Raw genomic sequence first — 27968 nt, 5'->3', positions numbered from 1 at the left:
ACCCGCCATCCCTATCTGGTTCTCCTTGTCCCTTCTCTGAGTCCTTGCCAGTTTTCAGACCTTTGCCCCTTTGTCCAGCCTTCCTTCTGGGGTTGTGGAGGAAACAGTTTCCTGTAAGCAAAGTTGATGTGGGAAGGTGGCACATTGCTCTTCCTTACAGACATCTAAAAATACAGCTTTCATTGGGATGATGCTTAGTCTCTGTATTTGCCCTAAATCTATTTGATGTAAATAATGTGCTGAAATTTTGTACTAAAATGATTAGCCAGGTACAGTGGCTCATGCCTATAATCCCAGCACTTTGGGAAGCAGAGGCAACAAGGCTTGCTTGAGCCCAGGAGTTTGACACCAGCCAGGGCAACACAGCAAGACCCTGTCTCTCTCTCAAAAAAAAAAGTTTTTGTAAATTAGCTAGGCATGGTGGCACATACCTGTAGTCCTAACTAGTTGGGAGGATGAGGCAGGAGGATTGCTTGAGCCCAGGAGTTCAAGGTTGCAGTGAGCCATGATTGCACCACCGCACTCCAGCCTGAATGACCTGAGTAGTGACAAAGTGAGATTCTGTGAAGGAAGGAAAGAAGGAAGGAAGGAAGGAAGGAAGGAAGGAAGGAAGGAAGGAAGGAAGGGAGGGAGGGAGGGAGGGAGGGAGGGAGGGAGGGAGGGAGGGAGGGAAGGAAGGAAGAAAGAAAGAAAGGAAAGAGAGAGAAAAGAAAGAGAAAGAAAGAAAGAAAGAAAGAAAGAGAAAGAAAGAAAGGAAGGAAGGAAGAGAGAGAGAGAAAGAAAGAAGAGAAGAGGAGAGGAGAGGAGAAGAGAAGAGAAGAGAAGAGAGAGAAGGAAACAAAGAAAGAAAGGGAGGGAGGGAGGAAAAAGAAAGAAAGGAAGGAAGAAAGCAAAGCACTGTATTTACAATACACTTTACCCAGATTCCAGGGAAATTGAAAAAAACCAAACAAACCTCGATTTAACTATAAAGTGGTGTCCATACTAGCTGATATATGAGTTAAAAATTTATGAATAGATCTATAAGGACTTCTGACACAAGATTTTCAAAGTTGAGAAAAGAAAGGCATTTTTCTCATCAACCCTAATTATTAAACAAATGGCTAGTATTATTTTTAGATGCAAAAAATGCAAGCACATTTTATTATACATATTGATGTTGATTAAATTTACCAAATGGAGCGTCATAAAATTCCTGAAGGCGCAACTCAAACAAAATAATTTAATAAAAATAATATATATTGGAAAGACCTAGTATGTAGAATCCAGGATTAACTTGGTAACTTCTGAGGAATTTGCAAAATGAGACATGCATTTCAATACCTGTTCTAGATTCACTAATAATATGAAGTTGAAGGTGTAAGGGAAACAGTAGATTCAGCAGGATGACCACAGGAAAATGATTGAGTTTTGATCTGTTTTAAGAATCTCTAGAAATAAATATAAATGTAAAGTGGGTTTAATTAAAATCAACCAAAGATGATTTCCTTATCCAAATTATCAAGAATAGTTAATATAGACCCTTTGGGGGTTTAGGAGAGTGTAGAAAGAAATTATGCTAGCTTCTATTGTGCTCAGCTTCTTTAGCTGTTTATTGAAACGTGTCAACTTTATTGTTAATATTTCACTGATGGTTCATTCTTCATCTCTTCAATATAGAATTCAATTTAAAATAAAATCCAATATTCCATCTGAAAATTTCAATTCCCACCAGAAATATAATTCAATTAAGTTCCAAATAGTTCTTTTAAAAATACAAAATAAAATCATTCTCTCTACATATGCTATTTCTGCTCAGTTCCAAAAGGATAAAAAACTGCATTTGTTTAGTTTTGGTTCATCTATCACTTTGTACATTTTTATGGATTTTTACGTGTAATCACATTTTCAGGGGGGGTTTTTATATACTCTGCTCCATTTCTGCAGAGTTATTATCTTTCAGCCTTAAAATTATAAAAATTGATACACAATCTTCGGTTTCTCTCTCCCTAGGAAGGTGATAGGTAGCCATTCATCATTCACTGTGACGGGCTAAACTCGCTTTGTTTACTGTAGTGAAAGTGGATTTTTTGTCCACTTGCCCCCTTCTTACTAACAATGGCTGTGGTGATCATAGTGGCTTTCCTGCCGGTGCTGGGGTAGAAGGGTGGGGGATAGGCACCTTATATCTAAGCCTGGAAAAGAATCTGCATTTTTTTTCTCTAAAAGCTTGATAAAGTACAGTATGTTATTTAAAAGTAACTTTCCGACTTCCATCTCTCTCTCCTGTTGAGGCTACTCTCCCTACATCTCTTTCCCCTGCGTCTCTCTACCAATTTGCTGTTTGCAAGATGACTGCTCTATCAGACATAAAATGCTGCCTTTTCACTTAACTATGCAACAACCGCTCTCTGTACTTCTAGGGCAGCCTTAATGGTGCAGTTATATTCCATTCAAGCTTCAACACAGCAAGAGAAAACCTACCTACAGGGATCATAAGTACTGATGGCATTTGCCACCATCTGAAAGCCTTGCATATGGCGTTATATTTACCTGAGCCATTCCGAAGAGCTATCATTAAAACACAATTGTGCTTTACAGGTGTCAGTTGGGCAGAGGTGAGGTTTAGAATCATTTTTTTATGCTCCTTCCCTGTGGCTTTTGTTGAGGCTTATCCTAATCCCTGGGTTTGTGCAAGGGACCACATAAATAGCTACAAACTTGATGTTGGCTTCCATTTGAATACCAACTGGAGAAATACCTTCCCCTATAGATACATTAGGAGAACGGGAGGTGGGAAGAAGCAGGATTGTGTTTATGAAGGAGAGCTCTCCTACTGTGCTAGCTCTGTCAGGTGGCTTTCAACTCTCAGTTAAGTTTGAGTTAACCTTGAGTTTAACCTGCACTTCTGTGCTAAACTGCCATTGTCTGCTCAGGGACAAAGAATGCAAACTATTCTGCCACTGATCAGAATTATGTACATAATATGCACCTTCTTTGCCTGTTTACTCTCACCTGCCAGAAACTCACACACTTGGACAAGTGTGTCTTCTCCAAATGAGATGTAGCCAGTAGTCCTGCATTTTGAGGCTAGTCACTTTGAGTGCAGTGTGACGGCTCTGATTTTCTGATGTCTGCAGGACAAACACGTGGAAATGACTCTTCACTGACCCCTCCCCTCCCTATATGTGTTGGTTTTCCTACTCTGTGGAATGCCTCTCCACTTACGGGATTATGTCTTTTATGTTCTCCTCTTGTTTCTTCTGTCTCTAAAACCAAAAAAGCATCATCATGCACTCCTTCAGATGAGAGTGACATTTCAGATATAAATTAAGAATGCTTGTTTAAATGGAGCAACGTTTGTGCACGTGCAATGTATGTGTGGTCTATGTGTGTGCGTGTGTGTTTGCGTGCATGCATGGTTGCATGTATGTAGGATGGAGATGGAGGTTCATATCTGAAATTCCTGAACTCACATTTCCTCAGCTGAATGCCACCCAGAAGCTTGTTTGCACTTCTCTGGAGTACTAGCAGTGTTAGCTTCCTTCTAGAAGAGTCCTAATGCAGGATACATCTAAAGATATGGCTCCATAATGGTGAACAACTAATGTAGACTTGCCTTAAGCAAGTAGAGGCCACCGCAGTGATCTGGGCAAGCAGTAATTCAGCTTTCCTTCAACATAATCATCAGGGCCGTATGACTGACACTTTCTTGTGTGAACCCCAAATATCTGAGACAGGTCTCAGTTAATTTATTTTGGGGATGGCAAAGTTTATTTTGCCAAGGTCGAGGACACGCGCCCATGACACAGCCACAGGAGATCCTGAAGACATGTGCCCAAGGTGGTCAGAGCATACAGTTTGGTTTTATACATTTTAGAGAGACATGAGACATCAATCAACATAGGTAAGATGAACATTGGTTCAGTCTTGAAAGGCAGAGGCGGGCAAACTAGAAGTGGGGAGACAGCTTCTGGGTAGTGGGTAAATACAAGACAAATGGGTACATTCTTTTGAGTTTCTGATTAGTCTCTCCAAAGGAGGAAATCAGATACGCATTTATCTCAGTGAGCAGGGGAGTAACTTTGAATAGAATGGAAGGCAGTTTGCCCTGAGCAGTTCCCAGCTTGACTTTTCTCTTCAGGGGCCCCTAAAATTATTTTCCTTTCATATATGTGAATGGATGGCAGATTTTCTCAGCAACCTTTAATTTGGAGAAAGCGAATTGATAAGGCTGCAGGATAATGAGTGAGAGCTCTCCCATTGTGCTAGGCTCTGGCGAGGTGGCATTCAACTTTCACAGTTAAGTTTGGGTTAACCTTGAGTTTAACCTGTGCTTCTGTGCTAAACTGCCATTGTCTGCTCAGAGACAAAGAATGTAAAATGTCCTGCCACTGATCAGAATTATGTACACAATATGTACCCTCTTTGACTCTTTACCCTCACCTGCAGAGACTCTCACACACTTGACAAACGGGTCTTCTCCAAATGAGAGTGAGATGGACGAGAGAACATTTTACTGCCATCCTTAGAGGAGGCTGAATACATTCTTTCCTTCTTTCCTTCCTTTTTTCCTTTATTTATTCAGTAATTCTACTTCATGCCTGTTATATTCAACAGGCCAGGCACAGCCTCTGACCTCCTGAGGTTGACTGCATACATCTGTTTTATTCATTCATCCAGGTAGGATCTAATATTCTAGCAGCCTAACCCAGAGCAAGCCAAGGAAGAAGCACTCTTCCAAAAAAAAAAAATTCATAAACCAAGTGGGGGAAGGCTGATATAAAAAAGATCAATGGGGAGAGGAGACTGTAGACCTCCCTGACTCCACCAGAAGCTGCCTCCACCATCAAAGGAAAAGAGTTAATTTCAAGCCTGCATGGCAATTAGGAGGCAATTGTGGCTGAGGTCGGGGGCGGCGGGGGTGGGGGGGTCGGTCAGGCAGTGGACCTCCCTGCCTCCACCAGAAGCTGAGACAATCAAAAAGCTTGGGATTGCTGGCCCACCAGCAGGAATTTCCCAGCTAGACACAGAAACAAGCACCAACCCCCTACTCCTTCCAACCTGAGGATCCCAGAGGCTGCAGGATGACTCTATTAGAATCCTTCACTCTCCACTAAAAGGAAAGATATTGACTCCAATGTTAACTAGCTTGGGCCCAAGGGCCACTCTTTCCTTTGCTCCTTTCAGCGGCCATCTCCCTGGGCTAATCTGGTGACCAACCTCAGGTGAGAAAAAAGAAACAGGCCTTTTGGTGAGTCTCTGAGCACAATGGGTTACTCTCCCGGATGAGACACAGAGCAAACACTTGCTTTGTGTGTGAACTGGTTTCCTTTCATGAAACCTTGAGTTTAACCTGCGCTTCTGTGCCATGATGCCATTGTCTGCTCGCTTCCTCAAGCCTGAGATTTGGGGGCTTCTGTCTGCTCTTTGCATAAGATGGTACATAAAGATCTTATATACACATGTCCAAGTGGGCAGGCCTAGACAAGTGATCCTACAAATGCCCTCACCTTCAGCCCCAGTCCTCTGAAGTTGGTAGTTTGTGCTGAGAAATCTCTCCTCCTCTTATTAAGTGGAGGGTTTTCTGAGTGACAACACATCCCTACTTGTGGAAGAGAGAGTGTCTGTTTCCTATTCAAATTGAAATCACATAATTGTTCACGACAAAAACATGATTTTCTTTTCTGCAAACACACAGAAGAAAGCAGCTGTACTCCTTACAGCGTTGTTCCAGTATCTTCCTGTCTCTGCCATGCTCTGGGTAAAGATCAGGGTCAGGGGAAATGAAGGGCTATGACTGCTTTGGAGTTGATTCCCTCCCACCTCCCTCAAATGCATCGTCTAGAAAATTAAACTAAGATTTTATTATTTACTTTTCGCACTCCTCACTCCCAGGGCCATTCCTGTTCCTTTTTTTGTCTTTGCTGGGATGCATAAGGGGCCATTAATTAGGTGTCCCTTTTTATCCAGGAGAATAACTGGGATGATTATACTCATATCCCAGTGTGTTATCCTTTATGTAATCAAACGACAACAGTTAATTCCAAGCCTGCACAGCAATGTACTTTCTCATAATGGAAAGTAAACACTGTTTCACTTTCATAACACATTTAAAGAAGGTGCCTGGTGAATGCAATTCCTTGCATCTGACAAAGACAGAAAACCTCACTGGCTGCTCCTGTGCCTCCCAGAGCCCCCACACCTGGACATTCCTCCAACGTATACAATAAGCAGTGCCACACACTGGCTAATATTTTCAAACACAACCTAGTTAAATCCTCACTAAAAGACTTGATTTAGAACTTTACTCTGGCCTATGTATTTTAAAAGAAAATCAGATTGTTCAGAGTTGAGTTGTTGCAAAGCTCATGTTTGATGTTGCTCGTACCACAGATTCTCAGAATGACAAAAAAAATATGGTGTTGAATTTATGCATACCTTCCCAGAAAGCCCTGTGATTAAGCCATATGGAAGGGATATATGGCAATTCCATTTTGAAAGCTCTCTAGGAAAAAGAGTCTACAGGGCACCTGTCTAAATGGTTTAACACTGAGTTTAGAAATCCTTCCTTTGGCTCAATCACATGTAAATCTGTTACCCTGTGTTTTTGTACCTCCTACATGAAATAAATGCTTTCTCTCCAACACACTGTCCTATCCTGCCATGCTGTTCTTAACCCTTCTCTTCCTTGGCTGGAATAATTCCAGTGTTTTCAAGTAGTTCTGCTGCTCCCCCAACTCCACACCTGCCACTCAACACATACATTTTCTGAATCTTCTTGTCTAGTCTGACAGTAATGGCATCACAGAGGTGACCATCTTTCTAATTATAAAACCTGACATCTAACCTCTTGAGTAATCTAAAACATGGTGAACTCAAGCAGTTCAGTTATCAATTTTAAATCCATTCAGCAAATATTTATTCAGCCTTCTAAGTAGAAGAAAATGTGCCCAATCTATTGGGAATCAGGAAGGGCAAGAAACAGTTCCTGTCTTCAAGGACAATAAATCTTAAATCTGGGAATAACTGAATAAAAGAACAAGGTTATGATTTGGGAAACAGCATGAGAGGAGACTGTTCCTTATTTCCTGAGAAAAGATTGGTTCCTGCAAGTCCTACAGAGACTGTGAGAGGCTGGGTCTCCCAGCAAGGAGAAACATGATATTTGGGCTTGGAAGACAGATTTCCTCCCATGACTGCTCTTAATGTGGCCCCTGTTACAGTTTCTGCTGTCTTTGAAGTTACAAGTGGCTAAAAGGATAAATGTACCATGATTTGGAGGCTTGAATATTCTCGGCAGAAAGAAAATAGTGGTGATCAGTGAAGTCTGGAAATTATCTGACCTCATTCTTTAGGGTGGTCAAACAGGGAAGGGTGCTAAAGAGCCTGTCTCCTTAACCACAACGTTTTAGGACTGTAACTCTCACCTGAGAATCCTTCGAGTGAGATTTGGGGTGTTAAGGATACTGGCTTCAGCTTCTATGACTAAACTATATTGAGCATATGGATTTTACAGGAGGGCATAATTTCTGAAGCTAAGAAACAGACTGGGAGACACAAAAAGGAAAGACCAAGCAACTAGGCCAAAGCCGACAGAAGTAGAATAAGCCTCTCTGTTTAGGCAGAATGGAGTGAAAGCAAATTTCTTGAAAGAGGACATTTTTTGACATGACCAAAATAGGGTTAATTTCTGCCATGTTTTGTACGTTCTATGTTTGTACCCGTTTCCAGAATTCTTTCTTCTTTTTTCTACTTTTATTTTTTCTAGTGATGAGGAAGGTATATTTCTGGAAGCTGGAAAAGCCTTATGTACTCTAATGACCTAATTCAAGGACCATCATTTTTTATTCTTTCTTCTTTATAGTGAGATACTTAGTGTGTTTCATTTCTCCCCACCCACCTTCTGACTAATCTTGGTGTCATACAGAATTTCAGACCCTGATGATTGCTACAGTATATAGATTTTTTTCCAAAAACTATTGTTTAACATGCTTATTTAATTTGGCAACTTCATTTACAACTGTTATTAGGATGTGATTCTGTGGGCTCACCTTGGTCAATTGCTCACCGCTGTCCTTTTGTCCTTGGACTTACCTGCCATGCATAAGTTCTTGCCTTTGATTCATCTCGCTTATCACTGGAATATATTTATATACATTTCAGAACTGGTGCATGGATGGTGTATTTTGAGAGACCTCGCATGTCCAAGCAAGACTTACAGTTGCCTTAAAATCTGAAAGCCATCTGGCTGCCTACAGAATTCATGAGTAACTACCTATTTCCTTCAGAATAAAAAGAAATTCTTAACTTGATTTTTTTCTGAAGTTTAAAGCTGTGAAAGAGAGTCTGGCGAGGGAGACCAGCTGTTAGTAAAATATGAGATATTTCAAACTTAATGCCTCTGTCCAAAGATTTGTAGAATTAGACACAGGTAAACCCACCATCCAGATTTAGCATCATGAAACATTTTTCATATGTAACTCAGATCTCTCTTCTTTTTTTTAAGAAATGAAATGTTACAAGTCATCTGAATTCTCGGTCTGACTTTTGATGAGAATATTTTGCTTTAGTCTTGACATTTTTAAAGTCTTGATACATGTACAGGTATGTGATGGATACTGAAAGATTCATCTCCCACAGTCCATCCGGTGCTGCTAGAATCCCTGTTTTTGGATGTGAAACTTAAGAGCAAGTTGTTATGCATATGCCAGACAAAACTGCTGCTGCCTAACAGTCATTTATCCAGCATCATTCCATTTTATCAAGTTTCAGAACTCTAGGCATGACTGGATGTTGTTCCTTCTTCAGTATGATCCATCTTGTTTTGAGATTAGGGGCAATTTCTCCCAGAGATTAGTCATATTTCAATTAATACCTTTTTTATGTAGCATTTTGGCATATTTTAACATGTTTTTAAGGACATTTCAGGAGAAATGGGCAGAAAGTGAATCTGGCATAGCCAAAGGATAGCCATTGTAACTCTGAAAATACAATCATTACCTTATCCATTTATTTGGCTGGTTTTCCCATTTCTCACAAATGCTTATTAACATTGTTTAGATAGCTGTTGGCTTGCATCTTGTGACTCATGATTTCACTCTTATAGCACAAAGAAATTAACAAGAAAAGTGAAGACAAAAGGCCTCAAGGAGGAAAGGAAGTAAGGGAAGAAGAAAGCAGGCAGGGGATCCTCAGTGTGGCCTCTCCTGGCTTAAGTTGTCACCAAAGAGCAGAACTGAAATGTAGTTTCTCTCATAGTTTGTTTCCTTAAGTGTATCTCCATTCTGTCATGATTCGACCACAAAGGGAAAGTGTTCCGTTGTCACTAAATTACTTGTCTGAACAGGGAAGGAAGTTGCTTCTGGTTTAATCCCCATTCATAGCTATGAAAATGTGTCCTTTTTCATGAAACTCAATTCATTATTGGAAAATCCCTCCGCTAACGTGAGCAAATTGAATTATTCCAAGGGGTTTTATTGCTCTAAAAAGCAATTCCTTCACTGATGAGAGAAACTCTATAATATATTAAGAGAGGGAAAATATCATACTTAATGACAGTTTGCCTCAAGTGAATTTTCTCCCTGCAGATTTTCTTGTGGTTTGGGTCTTTGATAAATAAAGTGTATTTTATTATTTTACTCCTATTATTTTATTCTATTATTCCAAAATTTAAAATACCAAATTTAAAAATATCAAGTTCTGGATACAATGCTAACCTTTGAGCTCTTTGCCTGTCCCCATTAAAGCAACCTCAGACTAAGAATCTTCTGTTATAAAAACATGATCTTGTCATGACTGTATAGTAAAGTTCACTTTCCCCTGATTTATAAGCTCTGGGCATGATAAGATGGCAAAAGGTCTTATTGTCATTCTTCCTGTCTCTTGAAATGTTACTTCTACACTTAAAATTAAGAAAAAGGTAGTACCAGGAGCAAAACTAATAGTTTACTTTTCTTGTTATTATGTTTTAACAGGCCATTACACAACACTCAACAATACTCTGTCATTCTGCCAATCTAGTAACAGACCCATGTATATCCATTTTAATTTTCAAGAGAAATATCTTTATAATGCTTGACAAATTAAAACATTGACTAGAGGAGCAAATATGTTCATGTGTACAAACCTGCAGAGAAATAATGAGGCTGAATGTTAACTGAGCTACATTGTATTTACTTTTAGCTTTAAAATTCCTTACATAAATTGAGCATTTCAGCAATAAAATTTGAGAAGTGCAGCATTTTTCATGTTCCAAAATTTTCTGTCCTGTGTTACAAGGAAAAGAATGTTTTATTCAAGCAGTCATGTTGCAATCCCATGGTATCGCTAACAGATTCTTCATTTAAATGTGTTCTCTACAGAAACTGGCCTCTTGATTTTTTCACTGTATGTTCCCAGCAGTCATCATGGATACTGCCACCCAGAATGGCATTTTTAGGCTCTCAGTAGTGTAGTAGTGTGCTCCTCATGCTGTCACTGGCCAGAGTGTCATTGTGAAGGGGACAGGCTCCCTGGCCAGTGCTGTTGTTGAACATATCTGCAGTACTGAGACAACTGTGCTGAGTCCTGTGGTTGTGAGGAGAAACTCATCTCAAGGGTGGAAAGTGGAAGAGAAAGATGAGTTCAGCCAAGACCACTTGCTGATATTTGACCATATTTACTTACAAAAACGGTGATTTTATATGATTTTGCCTAATACGTTTCCCTACCGCTACTAGTATTGAACAGATGACAAGGGCTGGGAACTCTCATCATTTTCCTCCTCCTCCTCTTCTCCCTCCTATTCCTCCTCCTCTTCCTCCTGCTCCTCTTCTTCCTCCTATTCCTCCTCTTCTTCTTCCTTCTATTCCTCTTCCTCTTGTTCCTCCTATTCCTCATTCCTTCTCTTCCTCCTTCTCTTCTTCCTCCTCCTCCTCCTCTTCCTCTTCCTCTTCTTTCTCCTCCTCCTCCTTCTCCTCTTTCTCTTCCTCCGCCTCATCCTCTTTATCCCTTCCTCCTTACTTTTGTCATCCTTTCTCTCCACCTCTTCTTTCTCCTCCCCTTACTCCTGCTCTTCTTCTTCATCTTCCTCCTCCTTGTCAGGAGCTCTTTGGGAATATGATTTAGGAATCTGCAAGGAACCTCACAGTCTTATTTCTTGCTCTCCTCTTTTTTCCATTATAAATGGAAAAAAAAAAAAAGAACAATACCACTTAAAAAAAAAAAAAAAAACAGCCAACGGTGGAAAAAAAAAAAAGAAAAAACAGCCAAGGGTGAGTAAACAATCAACTCAGAGGTCCTTTTCCAGTTTCAAAGCTCTGGAATAGTGATTCCATTAAGAACAGCTGTAACTAAATGGGATTTTTCCGAAGTGAGGGAGCTGTGTATTTTCCAGAGGCTGATTTTGGAAAAGTAGAACCTATGCATGTCAGCCACTGTCAGAAGTGGTTTGGATAATCTGGAAGGTATTGTGTGACCTTTCTCTTCCTCCTCCTCATTCTCTTTATCCCCTCCTTCTTACTTTTGTTGTCTTCTCTCTCCACTTCTTCCTTCTCCTCTTCTCCCTCCTGCTCTTCCTCTTAGTCTTCCGCCTCCTTGTCAGGAGCTGTTTGGGAATATGATTTGAACTTAACCATTGCCCATTGCTAAATCTGCAGTGCTTTTAAATGTCAAAGGTCAAAGTATCAGTTCACACAAACCTGAATGACACTACACTCCCAGATTTCCCTCGTTTTTTATTTCATTATATACAAAAGAAAGTCTACATTATTTAATATGATTTTTAATCCTATGAACAGAGCTTATCCTACCCTTTATGTGTTTCATGTGTACTACTCTCTTGCCTACCCATACACTCAAAACTCACACACACTCATACACTGTGCTTGAACTATCCTTGACTTCTTGCCATTTCTAGAAAATGTTTTATACTTACATGACCACAACTCCTTACTCATACTGTTTTCCTGAACTTGAGGAAATCTGAACAAATTAGGGCCCAGATGAAATTCTATTTTATTTATTGAGAAGGATTTATTTATTTCTTGAGAAGGATTTCTCAAGAAATACCAGCCCTCCAAACCTTTGCACTTCTACACAGTGCCACTAAGTATGACTTTGGGCCCTTGTGTTGAGTGATTATATGTATACATGCATGTTCATTGTGGCGTGTTTATTGTGGTCTTCTCTGTTCATAACACTTACCTAGTACATGCTAAGCACTTAGTAAGTGATTTTTAAAATTAAATGATAGATCTTTATAGACTACATATAGGTATATGCTTCATACTAATGTATATGCTGGAGGAAAAGACTTTCTAGAAGAAAAGTTATCAAATGGTAGATGGTTGTTCTTAAAAATTATATGAGAAATATAAGTGTAGTTCCAGTCTAAATCTAGAATCTGGGCTTCAGTTTAGCAGGAAACAAGCAGAAGACAAGAATTTTATTGTGATGAGCTGTATGACAAACCTCCTCTGACTTCCTGAAATTTATAAATATACTTACATTAAGCAAGCAAGCTCAAAGAACAGGTTTTTTAAAATGTCTTCATAAGCCCCTGGTAAACCAAATGGAGATCTTATGTAATACTTTCCTGTTGCTGCTATAACCAATTGCTGCAAATGTAGTGGCTTGAAACAACATAAATTTGTTCTGGAGGCCAGGATTTCTTCCAGAGACCCTAGAAAGGATTCACTGATCTGCCTTTCCCACCTTCCACAGGTCACCTGTACTCCTTGGCTCCTGGCCTCTCTTTTCATCTTCAAAGCCAACAGTGCAGCATTCAGATCTCTTCTTTCTGACCTCTGCTTCCCATCTCCTATCTCCCAGTCTCCTCCTATGACCCTCTTTCTCCTGCCTTCCCCTTACTCTTATGCAGGTTCTTTGATACATTGGGCTCACCTGGATATGCAGGATATTCTCTCCACTTTTAAGACCCTTAATTTAATCACATCTGCAGACCCCTCTTGGCATATAAAATGACATTGTCACAAATTCCAGAGATTAGAGTATGGCTGTTGGACTCTTCTTTTGGAAGAACATTAGTCTGCCTACAATATCTCATGATATCAGAAAGAGCTCATCTTTTCTAGGTATTCTAATAATCCAGATGGGTGGTCTTTTATATTTTAAATTAATGATCTATCCAGGATCATTTTCTTTCCTTGCTTTATTCTTGCCTTCCTTCATGTCTACCCTTCTCTCCTTCCTTCCTTTCCTCCTTCCTCTCTTTTTGTAGGTATTTATTGAGTCTGTGTATCAAGCACTGCTTTTAGCCCAAGTTAGTTATACCAGCATAAATCACTTGACTATCTATTACCCCTTTAACTGTTCTTTCAAGACAAAGCTATTGGGAGAAGACTGTCACCCAAAATGATAATGTAATATAAAACCTTTCATAAACAACTTTGAGCCTCATCATTTTAGAACTCTCGCTGAACACTGAAACATGCAGAGCATAGGCAAAGTGCCAACAGAGGGGCTGCCCTCCTGATATTTACATTTCTGACAGATGAAACTGTTGCCCATATACACGAAGAAGATTCTGACAACTGAACAAGAGCCTGAACATGTATGTGCATTAAAAAATGAAATGAAGCTGGGCACGGTGGCTCATGCCTATAATCCCAGCACTTTGGGAGGCCAAGGCAGGAGGATGGCTTGAGCCCAGAAGTTGAAGACCAGCCTAGGCAATATAGTGAGACACCATGTCTGCAAAAATTTAAAAATTAGCCAAGCATGTGGATACATGCCTGTGGTCTCAGCTACCTGGGAGGCTGATGTGAGAAGATTTCTTGAGCCTGGAAGGTCAAGGCTGCAGTGAGCTGTGATCACACCACTGCACTCCAGCCTGGATGACAGAGTGAGACTCTGTCTCAGAAAAAAACAAAAAACTCACAAAATTAATGAGCGAGGGGCTGACATTATTTATAAGCTGTTTGTGGTATGCCAAACAAGGGCCTGTCACGAAAACTGCATTCTAGATGAGATGAGGTTTGGGGAGTAGGGGGAGAGGGGGAGACAGATATTTGCCTAGGCGTCACAGCTTCCTGAATTTGCAGTTTCAAATGACTGCCTTGGCAGTCTCTCATGCATTAACTCCCTGTCGCCAGGTCTAAAATAACCAGGGACTGGCAGAAGCCTAGAGCTATTCCTTCCCAGATTTGTAGCATTGTTGTTGTTGTTGTTGTGTTTTTTTTTCTAAACTCCACTTGTAGAATGTTGAATGCCAATCCAACTTGCAAAGCCATCTGATACAGGCACATCATCCCATAAGCATTTCTGACAGTCAGTGTCACCATGCATCTTTTTTATCACCCTCCTTTTTACAAGGTATCACAGATAGCACGCGAAGTTCAACTGTGATTAATAGGACTCTTTCACCATTGACTTCACTGGGCTCCAGCCTACTAAGAAAAATGCAGCTGCTGATAAATCTCATGTGATAAGAGCCGTGTTATGTAAGCAGTTCGGGCAGGCGATTCAGCGCTTATTATTATGACAGGGTGGTAGTTTGCAAAGTTCAATTGAATTGACTAGGCCACTTGTCCAATTGATTTTGCTTCTGTTGAGTGGGAAAAACAAATGCTGGAAGTACCAAAACCCATGTTTGCATGGTAGAGATTATCTGTTTGGAGGTTGGTGTATATTTTTTAAAACTATTTTTAGAATATTATGCAGACTTTGAAAAAAATGTTTCTGGTTGTCCTTGTTTTTTTTCTTCTTAGAAATTTATACATCAAAGCTTCTGGTAGAATACTGAAACAAAAAATTTAAAATTGAGAAACTTTTCAGAGAAAAGATGAAAATGCAATTGTTCTGTGTAGACTTTTTTTTTTTCTTTTTGAGACAGAGTCTGGCTCTGTCACCCAGTCTAGAGCACAGTGGTGTAATCTGGGCTCACTGCAACCTCTCCCTCACAAGTTCAAGCGATTCTCCTGCCTCAGCCTCCTGAGTAGCTGAAATTACTGGTATATGCCACCATGCCCAGCTAATTTTTTGTATTTTTAGTACAGACTGGGTTTCACCATGTTGGCCACGCTGGTCTCAAACTCCTGATCTCAAGTGATCTGCCCGCCTTGGCCTCTCCAAGTGCTGGGATTACAGGTATGAGCCTCTGTGCCTGGCCTGTATAGACTTTTGATGCACAGGCTGTATGTGGGGGGAAAAACAAAAAACAAAGACAACTAGAAAATTGTTTTTCACAGTCTGCATAATATTCTAAAGGTGGTCATGAAAAATATACCAACAGCCAAACAGATAATCTCTATCATGCAAACATGGGTTTTGGTACATGTACATAAGATTTATGTATAAAACAGTAAATTATTTATGTTACTAAATTTCTAAATGCCAAGAGATGTCAATGGTGGAAAATCACCTTGGGTTAGATGGGACCAGAAAGAATGTAGACATTCCTTCATGGCATGACTTGCTTACTGGACACGTTCTGAAGGAAATTGAATGGTGTATGCAGGGTGGGGAGGGCATGGCGCAGGCACCCCTGTAGATTGAATTCTCTTAGGGGGTGAGTTGGGGGAATAATTTCATCTCACACCATAACTTTGAGCATAGCTAAAAAATACCATGTGGTTACAGAACAGTGTTTAGTTATTAGGACCAGTTAGATCAGTGAATTTGGATCTTTCTGAGACTAACAAATAGAAAACAGAGACTTTGTTTCACGTATAAGATTTTTGTGGGTAAAGAAGAAAAGCAAGATGCCCCTTGTCCAGCCTCATTCAGCAATTCTTCTGTGTGTTCCATGAACCTGGGGCTGAAGCCACCCTGGAAAGTCTGCATGCCCCAGGCTTGAGCAGTGTTTTCATACCTCCATGCCTTCGCCTGATCTGTTCTCTCCACCTGAAACACTCTTTTATTCTAGCAAACTTGAACTTGCCCTTCAAGACCCAGAACAAATAGTTATTACCCTCTGTCTCCAAAATTAGTAACTCTTTTCTGAAACCCCTTAGCACATTGTACATAAATCTTTTATAATTGATTTGTTATTTATCTACACCATGGCCTGTCTTCCTCAGTAGATCATAGGCTTCTTGGGGTGGGAACCATGTCACTCTCCTCTTTGTCTTCCTACCCTACCCAAGCAAATCATAGACTTTTAGTGCTTATTAAATAATTGAATGAGTTTGTGCCCAGAGAAGGGACCCCGACCAGTCAAAGGGACAGCCCATCACCTTCATTTCTTCTCTGGTCAAAAAATGCAGAACTCTTAATGTAAAACCTCCTGTGATGAAGAAAGCAGAAAGAGGTTGCGCAACTTAAAATCCCCTAATATAAAATGTTCATGTGGGTAGACCCAACAGAGAAGAAACTAAGCCTAAGGGATTTTCACTCTGAAATCCATGGATTTGCTTTCTTGTTGTTTTCACCTGTTCCCAGTAATGCCATGTGATGGAGGCATTTCACGGGGGTTAATCTACACATAATGAAGTTTCAAAGAAATCATATACTGTACTCCACTTACGGGGCTCTGAGGTTTTTCTTTTCTAGGCAGCATGATACAAAATAGTGATAAATAGGCTGATGTTTATCACTGCAGGTAATATCTTTTAAAATAACATTTTTTTGCTATCCCTAAGCAAGTATATATTATTGTGAATGGTTTCTTCATTAAAATAAGACGTTTTGCACATACTCTGTCAGAACTGGAGAATGTCTGATCATCAGAAACATGCAAGATTCGGTGATATGTTTTCTCTCAAAAGACCTCCAGCAGTCTCTGGCCCATGTCAGCCTGACTTTTGCTTTCTCATAAAAGTCTAATAAAACTCTGCAAATGTGCAGATCTCACCTGGCTTGGGCACTGATATTAAGAACTTAGTTCTGCCACCTCTGGGTATATACCTGCTGGCCAAGAAAACATAAAGCATCCTTTCTCACCTGCCCCAGCCTTAGGAGGGGGCATAACCCAAGAGTATTGCATGGGAGAGTCTTTCAGAGTAACACAACTTAAACTCTGGTTCTGATTCTAGGAAAAGTCCTTAGCCCATCTGGAATTTTCAGGAACCATTTCTCTTCATGAAAAAGTGTAGTCTTTCCTGTGCATGATAAATTTGGGGAAGCTGCACTAGGAGAGTCCTGCACCAATGTGGATCCACCTTAATCTTACTCTTCGATGCTAAAATCAACAGTATGCAGTTTCCTGAAATTGAAACAATGGGATCAGGGTCACAATGAGGAGGGTGTTTTGTTTTGTTTTGTTTTGCCCCAAATTGCAACTGATAGAATTTTAGTGGCATGTGGTTATGGTGAGTTCTTGTGACTTTTTTCTCTCTGGTTCAAAATGAGAGTCAAATGAATAGCCAAAGAGAATGAGAATAGTAATATATGAGGTTTGAAGATGATCTAAACACATGTTGGCCAGCTTTCTGGAAATCAGGGGTATTTCTATGTAGCTTTATATCTAGGCATGGATCACGCAAGGGTGAATTGTCCACATCATGGGTAGTAAGGTAGAAAGGAAGGCCCACAGACTGAGAATTAAGGACGTGAGAGTGCATGACCCCCTATGCCTTACCATCTGCTGCTCCAGGCCAATTTACAAGACTAGCTGAGCTTTCCAAAATGTCATGGCAAAAAAATGCTTTGTCAACTAAAAAACATAGTATAAAATTCAGTTGTGCATTATTACAATCCTTGAAGTGATTACTTCATAACTTTGCTGATTTTACTTCATAATTTTGCTGATTTTCCCCATAGTCTGATGGAGATGGATGAAATTTTGGGTTGTTTAGGATTTGCCCTTTTGTTGAAGGAAAACTTCCTTCCAAGCACTAAGCACCTCTCTGCCTTGGAAGGTAGGGCTTTTGCTGAGAGGTGAAGCTAGTGTTAGTTGTTCTCCATATCCATGTGCAAAATGTGTCCTCCATTTCCACAACAGAGAAGAGATAGGAAAGTGATTAAAGAGACCAGCATAGTGGGGAAGCTAAATACTTATACTTAGGTTTTTTTTTCTCATAGGTTTAAAGTGATTTCCAGATGATTAGATATATAGACTCTAGGTAAGAACAAATGTAAGTAATTTTTGGATTATCTTTTTAGGATTATTTGTATTGTTTTTCCCATATGTTAATGTAACCAACTGGGAATAGACTGTTGTTAACTCTCATATAAATTCTTAGCCAAACAAGGGCATCTGCAGAGCAGGGAACACTCCTTACCCTGATAGGCAAGCTCCATGGAAGAAATGCTGTTCCTTCCTCTAAGACAAAGTTTAAAGAATTGCTCTTAACATTGTCCATGACAAAATCTCAAACATTTCCCTTTCATCATCATCATCATTGTTATCCGAGGCAGCAGCACCTTTTACAGAATTTCTTCTCTGTGCCAGATGCAGTACTAGGTACTTACAAACATAGCCTGAATTCTATCCTTGCAACAACCCTGAGAGGTATGTGTCCTATTTCTCATTTTTCAAATGAACCAACAGCTGCTCAGATGATGACATGACTCGGACATGAGCTTTTAGGAGGCAAAACTGGACTTCAACCGAGACTTGACTTTAGGCCTCGGTTCATTCCATGACTCGGTGTGGCTGCTTCGATGTTTATTAGCTGCACAGGCAGTCTGGATAGATTTACAGAGTAACAGGCCTCGAGGTCAGATCACCTCTGGCTTCTGGTCTCCATCCTGTCACTTATTACCTCTGTGATCTTGGAAGAGTCTGTTAATCACTCCGAGTCTGTTGTCTTATCTGTAAAGTGGTGTTAAATTAGGCCGTCAATCCTCGCAGGATCACTGGGAGGAGCGAATGACACAGTGTATCCTGAGTGCTAGAAAAATATAAGGTCTGACAACCATTCCCTTTTGAGCAGTACTGCTTGCTAGGTTTATTCTTTAAAATATGTTTACCTTAATGATTTTCCATTATTTCAAGACATGGGACATTCATCAAGTAGCACAAGCAACGATATGCAAAAAAACCTTTATTTAATTAGAGCCCAAATAAATAGAAACTCTTGTTTGGGGTTGCTTTCTTAAATTCCACTTTTGAGAGCAAGACAGAATTAAGAAAGTATCACATAAGTAAGAAAAGAAGGGAATGGCATAGATTTGCTAAAACCCAAACAGCTTCTAGAATATCTTTAGGGTCACAATCAGGTTTAGGCAGGAAGCTTCCCTAGAGACTAGAGATGTCCAGTCGCTTGGCCAAGGTCACTCACCCACCTGGACCCAGGCTCTGGTGCTCTACCCCTGTGATTGTTCTTTCTGCCTCGTCCCCCAGAGCTGCTCATCCCCTTGGCCTGATCTGGAGCACATACTCCTTTTCAGCATGAGAGCTCCTCAGATCCCCTCCATCCACAAATGGAAGGCACCCTTTTGTGTTCCTATAGACTGAGCCTTCTCACAGTGAATTACTTCACAGTTAAGAGTTTCAACCACAAAGTCTAGAAATGGAAATATCCGTTTATCAAAATGTCCCATTCCCCATTCGTTCTCATTAGTGGAGTTTCTATTACTGTTATTTGCCTTCTAGAGGAATGGAAAAATTAGTTTCCATTGTGATTTGAACTATCTGGGACACACTGTGAACTTGGACAACAGGTCATTCCCCAGATCTACCGCCAGGCTCTACATGTTGTTCCAATTCACTGGAAGACTGCCAGCCTCACTCCTGAGTTCTGTAGGGCTACCATGGAGGAAGGCATTGGGTATTAACATAGAGGAGGAAAAGCACATAGAGTTTATTTTTGTTGTTATTGTGTAAAGCTAACACAGGAAAACGTGTTTGTCAAGCAAAATGGAGCCTGGTTATCCCCTACATTCGGGGGGATGTGACAGGACTTGAAAGTCAAACAAAGAAAGAGGAAAACGTTGATACCATTTTTGGTCATCCTTCTTAGGATTGTTTTCTCTTCATTGTATCCTTTCTAATACTAGCTCCTTGTGGACACCATGCATAACATTAGAACAGAACATTCTAACACTTGGCTTTGAAGCAAGAATTGGAATTAATTGCCCTTTAAAATACAGGAACAGATTAATCCAGCCCAAGTCCCAATGAGGGAGGTCAATAAAATTCTTATTTTGCAGAGGCAGGGCATTTCACGCAGAGACACAAGAGAGGGTGGATTACTCACTCAAGGCCACACAGCAAGTTTCTGAGCAGCTTGAAAATAATTACACATAAAGAAAGAGCTTAATTATGTGAGCCCTAAGATTATAGCAGTGCCGTGATATATGAGGCCTCCAACAGTTCCTTTGCTATCAAGTGGTTTCCAGATCAACTCTCGTGAGAACAACAGCCTAAACCCAGGAGTCAGGCAGGAGAAGGATGCAAGATTTACAAGACACCACTGTGGACTTGGGTGTGTCGGGCTGCAGGACTTAAAACTATGGCCTTGTCTACTGTACAGAGTTCCCAGAGCAAACCCAGTCTAGGAAGGTGTATTCATCCATTTTCACATTGCTGCAAAGAAATCCCTGAGACTGAGTTATTTGTAAAGAAAAGTGGTTTAATTGACTCATGGTTCTGCAGGCTGTACAGGAAAGTGGCTCCTACTTCCAAGGAGGCCTCAGGAAGCTTCTAGTCATGGCAGAAGGCAAAAAGGGAGCAGCATGTCTCACAAGGTGGGAGCAGGAGCAACAGACAGACGAGGGAGGTGCCATACACTTTTAATCAGCCAGATCTCATGAGAGCTCACTCACCATCACAAGAACAGTACCAAGGGGATGGTGCTAAACCATTCGTGAGAAACCGCCCTCCATGATCCAATCACCTCCCCCGGAGCCCCAGCTGCAACACTGGGTTACAACTCAACATGAGATTTGGGTAGGGACACGGATTCAAACCATATCAGAAGGCAGGCACTGGGTGCTCTTCATGGTTTCTGGAATCAGAGAGAGTTCTTGGAGCAGAATGACTGTATAACCATAACAGAAATAAATATGAGTCAGAAGCTTATAGACAATTTTAACAACAAATAAAGTTTTTAACCTGATTCTTATAGGTCAAAAAAAAAAAAAAGTCCAAATGATAGATTTTTCATTTTGGGCAAAAAAGAATTGGAAGTAATCTCAGAAGTTTACTGCTCTGGGTGAGAGTCCAACACTTGAAGTGCAGAGAGGAGGTATAAGGTGAACCCTAAAATGGATTATAAAGAGCCAAGTAGTATAAAATTGGGGTCTGAGAGTTGGTAACATGTTACTGGATTTGCGATGAAGAATCATCTCACCAGCTCAAGGGCACCAACTTTATGATTTTAATGTAATGTCTCAAATTACTAAGCTTTGATATTGTAAGCAGCCTGACCACATCGTGAGATTCTGAGTAACTTGATTTGTCTCACTTTGTTCTGAAGTGGATCTACTTTATCAAAGCCACAGACATATGGCACAGTTTGAAAGATAACTTGAAAATTCCTTTAGCACAGAGACTTCCCAGGCCCTGGTTTCAATCATACTGGTAGGATGGAATTTTAGGCAGACAATAATAAAAATTTGTCTGAACTTACTTAGGGAATGTGCAGTTAACTAGAAAGGGGAATCTACTGTGTTCCACTATAAATGTGCCACCTGAAAGAAAAAAAAATGAATTGAGCACAGGAAGCCTGTCAGGCATAAATTTTTATGTGTGTGTGATGAAGTCTCACTCTGTTATCTGTAATCCTGGCTGGAGTGCAGTGGTACCATCTGGTCTCACTGCAACTTCTGCCTACTAGGTACAAGCAATTCTCCTGCCTTAGCCTCCCAAGTAGCTGGGATTACAGGTGTGTGCCACCACAGCCAGCTAGTTTTGTAATTTTAGTAGAGATGGGGTTTCTCCCTGTTTGCCAGTCTGGTCTCAAACTCCCAACCTCAAGTGATTCACTCGCCTTGGCCTCCCAAAGTACCAGGATTAGCCGCCATGCCAGGCTAGGCGTAATATTGATAAATGGTGCTAATCCCATTCACACACTTACAGGGCAGGGCAATATGTTTCTACCTTGTGTTAATTCACTCTCTTATATTGCTCCACTTGTAGTCTCTAGGTAATATTATGAAGTGAAAGTTATAATAATATGAGTCCATATTTATTAAAAGTCAAATGTGCTAGCTACTATATGCCTGGTACTGTACTGAGTGGTACCACATTAAATCCTTACAAGAGTCCAAATTTATCTGCATTTAACAGGTGAGATACTGAGGTGCATATGTGACATAACCTGACACAACTGATTGATACATTAGAGAACCAAGATTTAAACCCAGGAGATCAAACCCCTGAGCCCAGCTGCCTCCTGATGTCCTTTATGGACTTACCTCATAAATATATTTCCCAAGAAAGAAATATTCACCATCTTGATGTGAATTTGTCAGTATTATCCACCCTATACATTTTTGACCTTCCCTGGAATGGAGCAGAAAATATAGCTTAATTGCATTCTAGGGTTTGGTGGAAAATAGAAATTGTGAACAACAAACTTAGGAATTTAGCTGAACAGATTTTCAAGAACAACGTAAAAAGTATGGCCTGTTTTCACTCTGTTGCTTACAGCAAAATGAGAGCAGAAACAGAAAAATGGAGGAAAGAACTATTAAACAAAGAAGCGCCAGTAGTTGATTTGGAAAATGTTCAGCCTATTCAGATAATATACTCCAGACAATGTGGCCAAGGGTGTGGCTGGACAAATCTTTTCCAGTTCAAGGAAATTTCAGTGTCACAATTTATTTTCCACTTCCAAAAAATTCAACTGCAGGGTATCTGCTTCTGACCCAGATGGAGTATCATGGACTAGATTTATTCTCCTGTCTGACAAAAAAAGCAAAAAAAAAAAAAAAAGACAAAATATATTAAATACATTTTTAAAATATATTAATAAAATACACTTTTGAAAAAATAGTTTGCAAGTCACTGGACGTCAGACAATGAAGAGCAGTGATCCTTCAGCAATGGGAAACAAGTGGTATGAGCTCTAAGCTCCCCCAGCTTGCTGCGTTGAGACAGTTTCCAGGCCATGGCTCCGGGCATGTGGAAGGGGAACAAGGAGGCTGGTAGACTCCTTGAGTTGAGGAAACAAAGCTGAGAGTCAAGGAATACTAAGGTGGCTAAAGTTCACAGCAGAGTACTAGAGAGCTGACAGCTATGTAGAGTGAAAACTTCAGAGATCTGTAGAAAGTCCCCCTTTAGTACTTAGCTTAGTACTGATCAACGTAGGCATGTAGAGAAACTCCTGGAAGCTGGAGAGAGAACCACTTAAAGGATTAAAGGTAACAGTGACTGGTAATTACACAAGGCTGAAAATAGTGCCCATTCCCATCAGCCAGACAGGAACACCTCTAGGTCCACAGGGCAATGGGTACAGCATGTAGAAGGGTCTCCCCTCCACAATGGGGATCATAAGCCATTAATTCAGCAAGATTCAACTATATGCTGCTGCCAATATAAGCGGCTTGTACTGACAGCTTGTACTAAAGGCAACAGAGACAGAATGAAATGAAAGAAGGCTGTTGAACTTCTAGGATTCTACAGGCAGAAAACAGGCAGAAATGAACTGCCCATATAACAATATAAACAGATTAAAAGGGAAAGGATGAAAAAAGGTACATCATGTATCCTGGGTTGAATAGTGTCTGTGAATGATTTATGTCCACCAAGAATCTCAGAATATGGCCTTAGTTGGAAATAGGCTCTTTGGAGATACAATTAGTTAAGATGGGGGCACACTAGATTAGGGTGGGCTCTAAATCCAATATGGCCGGTATTCTTATAAAAGGAAAAGAGGAGACACAGAGGCACAGACAACGTGCAGGACAGGTGACATCAAAGGCAGACTCTAGGGATGCAGCTGCCAGCCAAGGAATGCCAAGGGTTCTCAGCAAACACCAGAAGGTAGGAAGAGGCAAGATGTTATTCTGTGGAATCTTCAGACAGAGGGTGACCCTGCCAACACTTTGATCTCAAATTTCTAGCTTCCAGAATTGTGAGAGAATAAATTTCTATTGTTTAAAGACACCTTGTTTCTGGTGCAGGTGCCCCTTCAGTTAGGACAGGGTTCCATCCTGATTAACCCATTCTAAAGTTGAACAATCATAAGTTGAACCACTGTAAGCCTGGGATCATCTGTAATTAGTAATGATAACCCTGGGAAACTAGTGTTTATTTTGGTACTGGGAAATGGGGGGCTATTTTGCAAATATCTAATAATGTGGAAGTGGATGTGGAATTGGGTAATAGGTAAAGGCTGGAAGAATTTTGAGGCATCATGACAGGAAAAGCTTAGAATTCCTTGAAGAGATTATTGGTAGAAATACGGATGCTAAATATGTTTCTGGTGAAGGCTCAGTAAGAAGTAAAGACCATGGTAGAGAAAGCATATATCATTTTAGAGAATGCCTGTATCATCATGGACAGATTGTTGGTAGAAATAAGAATATTTCAGGTGCTTCTGGTGAGGTCTCAGAAGAAACATGTTATATAGGCACGGGAGGAAAGAGAATGCTTTTTAGAAAGTGGTAGAAAATGTAGCTGAGTTGCCTTCTAGGGTTTGGTGGAAAGTGGAACCTGTAAGCAACAAACTTGGGGATTTAGCTGGAGAGATTTCCAAGAAAAATGTAGAAAGGGTGGCCTGGAGCAGCTACCAAAAACAAAAGCTGTGTCTCCTGATACCTGCCAAACAAATGCAGTATTGCCTCATGAATTGATTGCTTCTCTGAGGTGCCCTCAAGTGTATTTGGGAGAAGCTTTGAGAACAAGTTGAAGAGCGACGGTCCTTCTGTGAGACTGGAGAGATCCCACAAGAGTCTGGATGTCATGAAGGAAGCAATGGTTCAGGCAGAGGAAGGAGCTGCTGAGATTACTATGAAGCTGGAGAAACAGGAGAAGAAACACTAAGGAAAAGAAACGCCTGGCTGCACTTGCCCTCACATCTTCAGAAAATAGCAGTACTCCAGAGGCGTGTGAGGAGACAAGTGGAAAACCCAAAAAGAAAAAGAAAAAGCCCCAGGATGTTCCTCAGGAGAGTGGAATGGAAGACCTCTATCTCTTTCTCCGAACCCAAGAAAAAGAAATATTTTGCCAAGGAGGAGTTGATGAGTAGTGATCTTGAAGAGACCACTGGCAGCACCAGTCTTCCCAAGAGGAAGAAATCTTCACCCAAGGAGAAAACAGTTAATGACCCCAAGAGGCAAGCAACAGAAGTGTCTCCAAGAAAAAGGGGAAATTCTCCAAAGAGGAGCCAGTCAGCAGTGGACCTGAAGAGGCTGCTGGCAGAAACAGCAGCTCCAAGAAGGAGAAAAATTCCATAAAGCAGCCCAGGAAGTCTAGAATGTAAATGGACATTCTCTGGGAGGTAGAGCATACCATAGCCCAAGGTGACGTTTCTCACCCCACGTCCTCTTCACCAATAAAAACAAATTCACACACACACACACACACACACACACACACGTAAAAGTGTGGCCTGTTTTCTCCTTGTTGCTTAAGGCAAAATGAGAGAGGAAAGAGAAAAATTGAGGAAGTAACTATTAAACAAAGAAGGACTAGTACTTGATTTGGAAAATCCCAACCTATCCAGATAATATGTTCCAGACAATGTGGCCAAGGGTGTGGCTGGACAAACCTTTGCTGAAGAGATTAGGCCTGTGACTCATGGACCCAAGCAACCATCTTAGCAGAGGCCAGCAACAGAGATGGGTCATCCAGGAAGGATCCGCACAGAATCGTCTTGTGTAATGATATGAATCTCATAGCAGGTACAGGAGAGCAACAAGCTTTCTGAGAACATGATATCAGCAGAAAAACTGACAGTTTGTACTAAAGGGAACAGAGAAAGAATAAAATGAAAGAAGGGTGTTGAACTTCTAGGATTCTACAGTCAGAAAACAGACTGATAGAACTGCCCAACTACAAACACGTTCTACCTTTCTAGAAAAAGAAAAGAAATAGCTACAGAGGCAGAGGCCAGAAAAGTGGACATAGAGGAGAGGCCAGTGTGGTCTCTGTAGGCCCAGAAACTGTGACTGGTTCAGTCTTCTTGGGCTCAGAGGGTGGATCAAGCCACAAAGAATATTATCTGGCCCTAAAGACTAATGGAACCTTCTCTGTTGGGCTTCAATCTTACTTTAGACCGGTAACCCCTTTATTTCTTTAATTTTCTCCCTTGGGGAATGGGAAAGTCTACTGCATGCCTGATCCACCATTGTATTTTACAAGCAGATAACTTGTTTTCTAGTATCACAGGTCCACAGACAGATAAGAATTTTCCCAGATTGGATCATACCCAGTGTCTCACCCATACCTAATTTATGTGAATTATGTGATGATATTTGGAACCTTTTGAGCTGATGCTCTTCAGAGGGAGCATGCATAGGCCAATACCTTGATTTTAGACTTCTAGCTTCCAGAAATTTGAGAGAATAAATTTCTATTTCTTAAGCCACCTATTTTTTGATAATTTCTTTTATCAGCCCTAAGAAACTAACACACAAATCAAGAGAAAGCTGAAATGGCTCATTAGTAGTAGACAAAGTCGATTTCAGAGCAAAGACTATTGCCAGGGATAAAGAGGGTCATCTGATAATCATAAAATGGTCAGTTCATCAGCTAATCAGAAAGATATAGTCATTCTAAACTATATTGCCTCTAATAATAGATTCTCAAAATACATGAAGCAAACACTCATAGGAAAAACGGACAAATCCACATAGTCAGAGTTTTCAACATTCCTCTCTCTATTATTGATAGAACAAGTAGACAGGAAATCAGTAAGGATATAAAAGATTTGAACAGCCCTTGAAACAACCTGACCTAATTGCCATTTATAAAGCATCACACCCAACAACAGAATTCACATTCTTTTTAAGTGCACATGGAACATTTAGCAAAATAGTTCACACTCTGGGCAATAAAACAAGTTTCAATGAATTTTAAAATATTCAAGTAGTGCAAAATATATAAATGATAAAAATATTGAATTAGAAATCAATAGGAAAGACCCAAATATTTGAAGCTAATAAAACCTTTCTGCATAATCCATGGGTCAAATAAATCAAATGATCATTAGAAAGTATTTTTAATTGGATGTATATAAAAATACAGCACATCAAAGGATGCTCCTAAAGCGGTTATTTTGGGGGACCTTTTTTGTTTTTGTTTGTTTGCTTGCTTGCTTGCTAGCTTTTGAGACAGTCTTGCTTTGTCACAAAGCCGGGGTGCAGTGCCGCAATCTTGGCTCACTGCAACCTCAGCCTCCTGGTGTGGGAGACCTTTTGGCACTAAACCTCTATGGTTAGAAACAAAGAAAAGTTTCAAATCAATTACTTCAGCTTCCACATTAAGAAACTACAAAAAGAAGAGCTAATTAAACCCAAAGTAAGTGAAGGAAAGGATATAATGAAGGTCAAAGTGGAATAGAAAATAGAAAACCAACAAAGAAGATTGATGAAACTAAATGCTGATTATTTTACAGGATTGATAAAATTGCCAAACCTCTAGCTAGACTTATGGGGTGGGGTGGGGAAGAAAGCATAGTTTATGAACACAGAAAATGAAAGAGGTAACATCACTAGATTGTACAGGTATTAAAAAGATAATCATGGGTATTATGACAACTTTATGCCAATAGATTTGACAACTTAGATCAGGGGTGAACAAACTTTCTCTGTAGAGGACCAGATAGTAAATATTTTTGGCTTTGAGGACCACAAATGGTCTATGTCATGTATGTTTTTCCCCAATCTTTAAAAATGTAAGAAACATTCTTAGCTTGCAGACTGTGATAGTTTGTTCTCATACTCCTATAAAGAAATACCTGAGGCTGGGTAATTTATAAGTAAAAGAGGTTTAATTAACTTATGGTTCTGTAGGCTGTACAGGAAGCATAGATGGGGAGGTCCCAGGAAACTTACAATCATGGCAGAAAGTGACAGGGAAGCTACAGCTGGAGGAAGAAGAGGTGGAGAGGTGCTACACAGTTTTTAACAACCAGATCTCACAATAACCGACTCACTATCTCGAGAAAAACACTAAAGGGAAATCTGCTCCATGATCCAATCACCTCCCACCA

The 27968-nt window shown here is 40.3% G+C and overlaps 1 protein-coding gene, 1 long non-coding RNA gene and 1 pseudogene across 7 annotated transcripts in view; 2 read left to right on the top strand and 1 right to left on the bottom strand.

Annotated features, from left to right (window-relative positions):
• The window catches only part of CELF2 (CUGBP Elav-like family member 2), a 641808-nt gene that overhangs the window by 187030 nt on the left and 426810 nt on the right, over positions 1–27968 (top strand). The window lies entirely within an intron of this gene.
• On the bottom strand, positions 28–19478 carry LOC116536381. The gene is made up of 3 exons (XR_004262601.1): positions 19150–19478; positions 1324–1428; positions 28–111 (listed from the first exon to the last, which is right to left on the bottom strand). It is a non-coding gene; the product is annotated as an uncharacterized LOC116536381 (long non-coding RNA).
• LOC116536377 lies at positions 21766–26837 on the top strand (annotated as a pseudogene).

Source organism: Sapajus apella, unplaced genomic scaffold, assembly GCF_009761245.1.
Source record: "Sapajus apella isolate SASKATOON/1434 unplaced genomic scaffold, GSC_monkey_1.0 scaffold100, whole genome shotgun sequence".
Lineage (NCBI taxonomy): Eukaryota > Metazoa > Chordata > Mammalia > Primates > Cebidae > Sapajus > Sapajus apella.
Note: the sequence above shows the minus strand (reverse complement) of the source record. Positions and strands in the feature narration are given on the sequence as shown.